General features: G+C 36.6%; 1 long non-coding RNA gene across 1 annotated transcript; it reads left to right on the top strand.

Moving 5' to 3' along the window:
- The first annotated feature begins 2,582 nt into the window (after positions 1–2,582).
- Positions 2,583–4,079, top strand: LOC108948810 (uncharacterized). Its single transcript, XR_011415712.1, has 2 exons — positions 2,583–2,836; positions 3,807–4,079. It is a non-coding gene; the product is annotated as an uncharacterized lncRNA (long non-coding RNA).
- The last annotated feature ends 7,020 nt before the right edge of the window (positions 4,080–11,099 follow it).

An 11,099-nucleotide genomic window follows, 5' to 3' on the forward strand; every position in this document is an offset into this window, starting at 1 on the left:
CGTGAGTTCTCCGTGCAGATTATGGCGCTTGGGCTGTAGGAGCCCCTCCGGAGTCTGTGCACCCCAGTGAGTGCGGGTACCCATTGAGTGTGGGTGCTGAGGGCTGAGAGCTGAGTGATAAGTTGAGTGACTATAGCCTGAGAGGCTGTACTTGCTTTGCATTTGTTGTTGCACTTGGTTGCTATATGCCATTGTTGTGAAATATCTGAAAGATTTTATATTCAGATTACATGAACTTGAACTGTATAAAATTTATTTGACTTGAACTGTATAAATTATGTGTAGCTCGTCATTATCTTCAGTTCCTTATTTATTTTCTGTTACTTGCTGAGTTGGTTGTTTCCGATAGACCCTCGGCTAAGAAAAGATGGAAGAAGCACTGATAGCAAATAATAATCATACAAGATATATATTTAGAAAACTAAATCCAAGAATGCAAAAGAGAAGATGACAGGAGTACTGGTGGAAAATAATAACAGTACAAGATATGTCGTGATAACAAACTAAGGGAGTACTGATGGCAAGTAATAACAATACAAGATATGTGGTAATAAAAGACTAAGGGTAAAAGGGATGCCATACCAACAATAATACTATTGAACAAAGAAAGACAAAGGGAACGCTCGACTACCTACTAACCTTCTACCCATAATTCTCGACCTCCACATCTTCATATCAAGGGTCATATCCTCGGTTATCTCAAGTTGCGCCATGTCCCGCCCGTTCACCTCTCCCCAAGACTTATTTGGACTTTCTCTACCCTTCCTCGCACCCCCAAGGTCAACTTCTCACACCTCTTGACTGGGGCATCTGCGCTTCTCCTTTTAACATGCCCGAACCATCTTAGCCTCGCCTCTCTCATTTTTTCCTCCACAGGAACTACTCCCACCTTATCCCCAATAACTTTATTCCTAATTCTATCTAACCAAATATGCTCACACATCCATCTCAACATCCTCATTTCAACTACTTTCATGATCTGTTGGACATGGGAGTTCTTGACTGGCGAGCACTCTGCCCTATACAATATAGTCGGTCTAACCACTACCTTGTAGAACTTACCTTTAAGTCTCAATGGCACATTCTTATCGCACAAGATATCGAAAGCGAGCCTTCACTTCGTCCACCCTACTCCGATACGATGTGTGACATCCTCATCAATCTCTCCATCACTCTGAATAACAGACCCAAAATACTTGAAACTCTCCCTCTTAGGAATAAGTTGCATATCAAGCCTCACATCCCCGTCCCCTTCCTGGGTAACACCGCTGAACTTGCACTCCAAGTATTCTGTCTTGGTCCTGCTCAACTTGAAACTTTTAGACTCAAGGGTAAGCCTCCAGACCTCCAGCCCCTCGTTAATACCACCTCGCGTCTCATCAATCAGAACTATGTCGTTTGCAAATAACATAAACCAAGGCACCTCCCCTTGAATTATATTAAGTTCATCTGAAATAAAGGGAAGTCCTTTTTTGAATTTTTACAATACATTTTATTACTTATATTTTGATGTTATTACTCTTTCCATGGGCTAAGAATATGTTTTAATTATTATTTTCACAAATGCCTCTGATTAGTGTTTTATCCCTTAATGTGGGTGGGATGTTCCGGCACCAATCCAAATTTAGCCGGGCTAATGCGGATACTAGAAAGTGGATAGAAAAAAAAGGTATAATTTGGAGGAGTTGAGATACTCTCTAATACCTAGAATATTTATCTAAGAATATTTGAAATATATTTGGTCAAATAATTACTTTGGTAGTTAAAGATTTATTATACTATCAATATATAGATTTAAAACCGATTATTTAGAAATTAATATGCCTCATAATTTCTCTTATACAACATTAGTTTTCATGTAAAGATGATGGAAGAGCACACGCCTTGCAGAAAAGTTACCATTTTCAAGGGATAGACTGGTGGAGGCTTTATTTTTTGCAGTGGGGGTAATATTTGAGCCTCAGCACAGCTACTGCCGAAGAACGTTGACAAAAGTCATTGCTTTTGTTGCGGTCATAGATGATATTTATGATGTTTATGGCACACCTGATGAGTTGGAGGTCTTCACTAATGCTATTGAAAGGTAAACTTTAGGGAAGCAGTAAATTTGATATATTCATTAAATTGATTCGCTGTAACGGAAGACACGTGCCTTTAATTACGACTTTTATAAAGAAATTGGGGAAATTACTTTGTTACTAGTTTTCTAATTAAATATAAATTCAGATGGGAGACATAAGCAATGGAACAACTTCCAGATTATATGAAAGTATGTTATCTTGAGCTTTTCAATACTACCAATGAAATTGTTTATGAGGTTCTCAGTAAGCAAGGGATCAACGTTTTACCCTACCTTATAAAATCTGTAAGATTCATTCTACTTAAGAGTTTTTCCTTCTTTCAGTTCCTAATTTCTTCATTCTCTTTCTCGTTTCCTGAACCAATTGTATATTTTAAAATTATGGGTTAATCAGAATTTGTTGTTCGTTGAAAATTTCACATTTATGTTTACGTTTTATGTCAAAAATGATAGATTTAGTTGAACCTATTAATTAAACTCATGCTACATCTTTTATTTGAGACAAGCTATTAATTAGTAGGCAGATTTATGCAAATCTTACCTACAAGAAGCAAGGTGGTACTATACACCAACTCTGGAAGAATACATGGATAATGCATGGATCTCAGTTGCAGTTCTATGGTTTTAGTCCATGCTTTCCCCCTTGTTACCAATCCAATTCCCAAAGAGGCATTTGAATCCTTAAGCAAATATCCTGACATAATTCGTTGCTCTGCTATAATTTTTTGTTTCGCCGATGATTTGAGGACATCATTAGTATGCTTGTATATCTTTCTCTCAGATAAAACTTACGAGTACTTATATTTGACTCTTGAATTGACATTACTTTATGATATATTTGAATGGAGACATTGTGATTGAAGAGGAGATTTCTAATTTATAAACTTTATGTTTGAAGAATTAACCCAAATAGCCGCCCACCCAATTACTTAAACTAAAAATAGCAGGTGAAAGTATAATACAATATGCATAATTTATGAATTATATATGTATGAGTTTGTATAATCAATATATAATTGATATATATGTCTAGAAAACATAAAAAATGAATATGACCGGCTATTAGTGTAAAGACCCCCTTAATAATTTTCAAAATCGAGTGTACCTTTAGCAAAAGAGCCCTTATTTATCTTGTGGGGCAAAATGGGAAAAAAAAATCAGAAATAACCAGATTTATAACTGATAATTGAAAAATAGCCACAGTTTCAAAAGTAATAGAAATTTAGTCACTTTTTCATGTAAAGATAAAATCTGAACAAAAACACTCTTAAAAGTTCGGAAAAATTCCGGTATAATATGATGAAGTTCGAATTTTTTTACATATGAGATTCCAGCATAATGTGCTGGAGTTCCAACATAATATGTTAGAATACGCAGGAGCTCCATAATCCAGGATATTATGCTGGAACTTTTCGTATGCTGTAGTTCCAACATAATATACTAAAGTTTATACGCAGGAGATCCATAATACAGCATATTATGCTAGAGCTTTCTGTGTTTTCAGCAAAATAGTGACTAATTTTCAATGACTTTACAAACGCTGCTATTTTTCAATTACCAGTCCTAAAACTATCTAGCCCGTGCTATTTTCAAGGGCAAAAATATACATATGAATCTCGTACAACGCTGAAATTGTTTGGCCTTCAAAATAAATATAATAAATAGATGTAACAAATTCTATATGTCTCGATTCATTTAATTTATCTATTTCCTATAATTAATTCAGGAAGAATTGAGGAGGGGTGACGTTCCCAAGTCAATTCAGTGTTACATGAACGAAAAGGGAGCTTCAGAAGAAGAGGCAAGAAAACACATAAGACTTCGTATAAAGGAGACATGGAAACTCCTGATAAACACAGCTCAAAGGGAGAACTCATTATTTTCTGAGACATTCATTGGATGTGCAATAAATGTTGCAAGAACGGGTCAAATTATTTACCAGCATGGAGACGGGCATGGAATTCAAAATTTTGAGATTAAAAATCGCATTTCCAAATTATTTTTTGAGCCCATCAGAACTTCAATTCGATGAAGTCCTATCCTAATTTTGGTTTTTATATCTTTAAACAAAAAGTTAGTCATATTCATTGTTTACTTTTTTTTAAGTTATATACATAAATTTTACATTGATTATACACTATTATACACATATAATACATAATTTATGCATATATTATACTTTCACTGGCTACTTTTTGATTGGGTGGATGGTTATTTGGGTTAATTCTTTTATGCATTTCTTATCAAGAAAGATCACTGTGAAAAAAAAAAAGGAGGACAAAAAACACTACGTATCTAAATTATTATGAATGGAAGGGCCAAAACAGCTGTATTTTGGGTAGCTGGATGGCATTGACAAGTGTGTCTATGTTATGAGAAATGTGACTGCAAATAAAGCGCGGCTTAAAGAAATGAAGACGTGATTTATGTTAAGAGAAACGAAGACATGATTTAACATGACTTGATACGTAACACGTCCACTATAGAGAAAATCAGTAAGAAATATTGAAAGGAGTAAGTGTAACAAGCCCATTAATTCTTAACCTCAGTTTAATTCTTGATGAGACTGTTTCTACATGTCTCGCCTCTTAAATCTAAGTCTCTTCATCAGAAACAAATTCTATTTCAGTCATTAGGATCTAAGGGCCCTTGAGTACTTTAATTGAGCCAACTTTGTATCCACAAAATGGATTCAAGAATTCTCTAATTTTCTCTAGCTAGGCTAGCCGCTAGCTATTTGAGTACTTGAAAACGAAATGCAAAAGAAATTATAACAAAATTAGGAAAACTTCCTAGAGGAACATGATATGACGAACTAGTCCAATTTGATTTCGCCCTTTACCCGCATCGGGATTGACCAATTTAGACTCATGCCGGAAAGTCTTACATTGGGGATTAAATGCTCCTTAACAAATGCACTCGATATACGTAGGACTAGAACTTGAGACGAGGAAAAGTACTTACCACTCTAACACAAACCTAAAATCCTAAATTCATCACTGTTGAATGTACATTTATTCCTTTATTGAATTTTTTTGCCAAATTTATATGGCTCTCGGTGAATTTATATCTTTATGTATGTGGCTCACGAAAAATAAGACGTGCTATATGTCTACTATATTGAATTAAGATTTAGGGTCATGCATATATATACATGGTCATGAACTGTAACGATCTGACTTGTCGTTTTAAGAATTTAAGCCCCGCCTGGCGGCATAAGGCCCTGAGCAGCTTCTTATTATGTGTATTGACTTGCGTGCGTGATTGAATTCAGTTACCGGATGATTTGGAGTGATTTGGGACACTAGGTCCCCAAAACGGAAGCTTAAGCCTTAGGATTTTTACCGTAGTTGAAACTATGTGAAGACGACTCCGGAATGGAATTTTGATGATGTTAATAGCTCCGTATGGTGATTATGGACTTAGGAGCGTGTCCGGAAAATTATTTGGAGGTCCGTAGAGGAATTTGGCTTGAAATGGCGAAAGATGAATTTTTGAAAAGTTTGACCGGGGGTTGACTTTTTGATATCGGGGCCGAAATCCGATTCTGGAAATTGAAATAGCTTCGTTATGTCAATTATGATTTGTGTGCAAAATTTGAAGTCATTTCAGATTGATTTGATGTGTTTCGGCACAAGATATAAAATTTGAAATTTCAAAGTTCATTAGGCTTGAATCGGGGTATGATTCGTGGCTTTGATGTTGTTTGATGTGATTTGAGGCCTCGAGCAGGTTCGTGTTATGTATTGGGACTGGTTGGTACGATTGGACAGGGTCCCGGGGGCCTCAGGTTTGATTCGGGGTGGTTCCGGACGAAGTTTGGGTGTTTTGATGCTGCTGGTTGCTGGTTCTGGTGTTGTTCTTCGAGTTCGCGAGGAGCCTCTTGCATTCGCGAAGAAGGATTTTGCTGTCAGGACTTTGTTCTTCGCGTTTGCGAAGAGGTTCTCGCATTCGCAAAGAAGGAAATTTTGCTGTTCGTCATCTGACTTTAGAGGCTCATATCTCGCAATCTATAAGAAATTTGGAGATGATTTAAAAATAAAAGTTGTAGACCTTTGTGTCTAGTTTTCAGAAAGATAAACTATTTATTATTTAGAGTTGTGTACAAAAGGTTATGATAGATACACTATAGGCTATCCGGGAAGAGTTTGGAAATCTTTGTTGCATAGGGCTGATTTTGGAAGTTTATATCTCGTAATCTATAAGGAACCAAGAGATGAGCAACACATGCAAGTTATAGCCCTTGGAGTCTAGTTTTCAGAAAGTCAAACCATTTATCATTTGGAATTTTGTACAAAAAGTTATGACTATTATACTAAAGGCTGTCTGAGAAGAGTTTGAAAATGACTTTTGAAGAATTTGTTCATCGCGAACGCGAGGGGAGTCTCGCGAACGTGAAGAACAAATCCCTGGGCAGCAGAATAAAGTCCAAATTCATGTCATTCTTCCATTTTTGGACCAAGGAAGCTCGGGTGAGGCGATTTTTCGAGAGTTTTTCAAGGAAAACATTGGGGGTAAGAATTTCTAACTTGATTTTGGTTAAATTACATGAATCTATTATTATTTTTATCACTAAATTAGTGAATTGGGTTGAAAATTTTAGAAAACCCTCTTGGTTTAAATTTAAGATTTGGAGGTCGATTTGTTATTGGAATTCGATAAAATTGGTATGGTTGAACTCGTATCGGAATGGGTGTTCGAATTTCATGAAAATTATGCCGGGTTCCGAGAGGCGGGTCCTGCGTTGACTTTTGTTGAATATTTGGAATAGAATTTTAAGTCGACGTATTATTATCCAGAATTATTTTTGATGAATTTTAATGAAGTTATACAATTAATTTGGATAGATTTGAGCTATCCGGAGGTCAATTCAAGCAAGAAGGCTATTTTGGTATATCGGCCTAACTTCAAAAAGGTAAGTGTCTTGCTTAACCTTGAGTGGGAAAATTACCCCTTAGGCATCGAGTCTTATGTGCCATTTGTGAAATGTGAAAAGTCGTGTACGCGAGGTGACGAGTACGTACTCGGCTTATATGTGTAAATTTTATTGAGTTAAAGTCCTTAGCATATTGTGTGATAAATTGGATAATTGTTGGTATATATTTAATCATCTATTTGTTGTGCCTAAATCCTTGTTGTTGTTAAATCTGTTGTTATATGACAATTTGATGTGAATGTTACTTGACTATTTATGTAATTCCGTGAATTTGTTGGTTTGATAATTGTTGGAATTTAATTTTATTATGGATTTTTCCTCTGCAAATAATTAATTAAATGAGCTTAAGAAGAGGTGTTTATATAATTATTAAAAATTTAAATTTAATGAATACTTTTCTTTATGTTGAGTAATTTCTATCTCTATTGATTATTTTTGGGTGTTGTACACATTGTGTGGAGCTTTTGGCTATTTGTTGTGAAATTAATTGACTTGGTTGTAGCTTTGGAATTTGGTTGTGGCCATTGGGCAAATTGTGATATGAATTGATTTTGTTATGTTGCTGTGATAATTTTCCGTGTAAATTGTTGTGTTGTGTGAGTTGTTATTTTGGGGAGATAAGGGTAGCATTTCACCGTTGATATTATGTGGTTATAAGGGTGGCATTTCACTGTTGTGTTTGTTGGAATATTTTCTGGGCGGAGCGATAAGGGTGGATATAGGAGCGATAAGGGTGGCAATAAGCGATAAGAGTGGCTATTGGTATTGTCTGGGCAGAGCGATAAAGGTGGCTATAGGAGTGATAAGGGTGGCAATAGGAGCGATAATGGTGGCTATTGTCAGGAACGATATGTGATGATGTGGGGTTGTGGTGTTGATAATTTTCATGTGATGTTGTGATTTTCTTGTGTTTACTTTTATACCTTGTGCAATTTGTCTTGTTGTTGGAAAATTGATAACAATGTGATTTATGTTGAAATTGAGAGCTTGTGGCTATTGCCAGGCGGTTTATAAAATGAAATGTGGGCACGAGGTGCCGTGAGTAAATAATAAGGATATTTGGCACGTGAATTGTCCATGCAGTTGTGATATGAAATGTGGGCACGAGGTGCTGTGATGAAATGATAATGATAATTGGCACGTGAATTGTCCGTCCAGTTGTGATATGAAATGAGGGCACGAGGTGCCGGAGAAATATGAAAAAGGGCCGAGGCCCGTATTTTTATGATTATGAAATGAGGTGTCACATGGTGACTTTTTAATTGAAAGAATTATATTCACAATATTTATTTGGAAGGATTTTTACTTAGAAAGTATTATATGAAAGAATTGTATTTGAAAGATATTTATTTGAGGAAATTATATTTGAAAAGATTTATTGAAAGAATTATATTTGAAAAATAATTATTTGAGAAAATTATATTTGAAAGATAGTTATCTGGAAGAATTATATGTGAAAGACATTTATTTGAAGGACTTGATTTAATTGGGTGTAATTGTGTTTATTAATTGTTGAGTGATATTAATGGTATTCTTGTTGTCTGTTGTGCATATCACTGGTTGTTTTATCCTGCCCTTATTATTATTTATTTCCTATTATTTTGTATATTATATTGCACAGGTTATTAGACTAGTGAGTGTCTTGACTGTACCTCGTCTCTACTCCATTGAGGTTAGTCTTGATACTTACTGCGTACCGACCGTGGTGTACTCATACTACACTTCTGCACATTTTTGTGCAGAGCCAGGTATTGGAGACATCGGACTTGAGAAGAGTTAAGATCGTAAGGATTCAAGGTAGAGACGTTTGGTCGTCGCAGTCCCTTGGAGTCTTTTCATTTCATTCTACTGTTAATTTTAATCAAACAGTATTGTATATTCGGTCCTCGTAATCATTCCATGTATTTAGTTAGAGTTTGTGACTCATTACTACTAGTCTTGGGAGGTTGTACATTTATATTTGTTCCGCTGTTAGTTTTGGTTACTTATTTAATTAAAAAAAAATGGCTCCAAAAATATAATTGAAATCGGCTTACCTAGTTTTAGAGACTAGATACTATCACGACGCCTGTGGTGGGATTTTGGGTCGTGACATGAACTTAGAGAAATAGATATACTATATGCATATATAAATATCTACACAGTTGGAAATTGGGTCCAACCATCTAGGAAACCTCTGGACAATCAAAAGTTTTAATTGATCAATTAATGGAGGACAAATAATAATTTCACCAACTAAGAGCCTGTTTGGCCAAGTTTTTGGAAGATCAAAAATATTATTTTTTTTGGGTCAAAAATATACTTTTTGAAAATTTAAGGTGTTTGGCCATAAATGAAAAAGTGTAACGACCCGGCCGGTCGTTTTGAGAACTTAAGTCTCGTTCGGCGGCATAAGTCCTTGAGAAGCTTCATATTATGTATATTGACTTACGTACGTGGTTGAATTCAGTTACCGGATGATTCAGAGTGATTTGGGACACTTAGTCCCTAAAATGGAAGCTTAAGTCTTACGATTTTGATCGTAGTCAGAACTATGTGAAGACGACCCCGGAATGGAGTTTTGTCGGTTCCATTAGCTCCGTTGGGTGATTTTGGACTTAAGAGCATGTCCGGACTGTAAATCCGAGGTCTGTAGCTGATTTAGGCTTGAAATGGCGAAAGTCGAATTTTTGGAGATTTGGACCGGAAGTGGACTTTTTGATATCGGGGTCGGAATGCGATTCCGAGAGTTGGAACAACTCCGTTATGTTATTTGGGACTTTCCTGCAAAATTTGATGTCATTCCGGGTTGATTTGATAGGTTTCGGCACGGGTTTTAGAAGTTGAAAGATTTAAAATTTATAAGTTCGATTCATGGTGCGATTCGTAGTTTCGACGTTGTTTGATGAGATTTGAGACCTCAAGCGAGTCCGTATTAGGTTATGGGACTTGTTGGTATGATTAAACGGGGTCCCCGCCTTGGGTGAGTTTCGGATGGGCTACGGGTCTTTTCCCATTATTTTTGAACTGCTGTTATCTGTCATCTGGTTTCCTTCATCGCGTTCATGTCCTTGCCTTCGCGTTCGCGTAGTGTTATTTTGGAGGGTGAAATAATTCCTCTTTGCGTTCGCAGTCACCCTCTCACGTTCGCGAAGTTCTGCCACCCCCTTCTTCGCGTTCACATTCCCTATCTCGCGTTCGCGAAGTGCAAACCAGGCCCTGGGCACTGGTGATCATTTTCCTCTTCGCGTTCGCCTATCACTTACGCGCTCGCGTAGCTATTGAAGTAGTACGCGAACGCGAAGAGCAGTCGTTGGGCCATCATATTTTTTCTCTTCGCGTTCGCGAAAGTGTTGTCGCGTTCGCGAAGAACAACTGGGCAGCTTTGTTTCTCTTCTTCGCGAACGCGTCCCTTCCTCCGCGTTCGCGATGCACAAAACCCCTGGGCAGAATATAAAGTCCTCTATTTCAAGGGTTTGCCATTTTTACCATTTTTGGAGTTCTAGAGCTCGATTTTGAGCGTTTCCTTGTGAATTTTTCATGCAAATCGATTGGATAAGTATTCTTCAGCTAGAATTTATTTATTTCCATGATTCTATCTTTATTTTTATCATTTAATTTGTGTTTTGAGTTGAGGAAAATTGTGGTTTTTGAAAGAAAAATTCAAAATGAAAAATCACGATTTGAGGGATGAAATGGTATCGGAATTTGATGATTTTTGTATGGTTAGACTCGTGAGTGAATGAGTGTTCGTATTTTGTGACTCTTACCCGATTCCGAGACGTGGGCCAGGGTCGACCTTTAGGGCGGATTTCGGGATTTTTTATTAAAGTATTAATTTTATTAATTAGATGAGTTTATTATGGTTGTATTCATGTTATGTAATTGTGTTTGGCTAGATTTGGGCCATTCGGAGTCGGATAATTGAAAAAAGGCATTCTTACAGACTAGTTGAGCATGGTTTGAGGTAAGTATCTTGCCTAACCTTGTGTGGGGGATTTTTCCCTTAGGATTGAGTCTTCTATGTTGATAGTAGTCCATGCACGCGAGGTGACGAGTGCGTGCTCAGACTTATTTGTGAAAAGTTGGCCTTTTAGGATTCTC

This window comes from Nicotiana tomentosiformis, chromosome 1, assembly GCF_000390325.3.
Source record: "Nicotiana tomentosiformis chromosome 1, ASM39032v3, whole genome shotgun sequence".
NCBI lineage: Eukaryota > Viridiplantae > Streptophyta > Magnoliopsida > Solanales > Solanaceae > Nicotiana > Nicotiana tomentosiformis.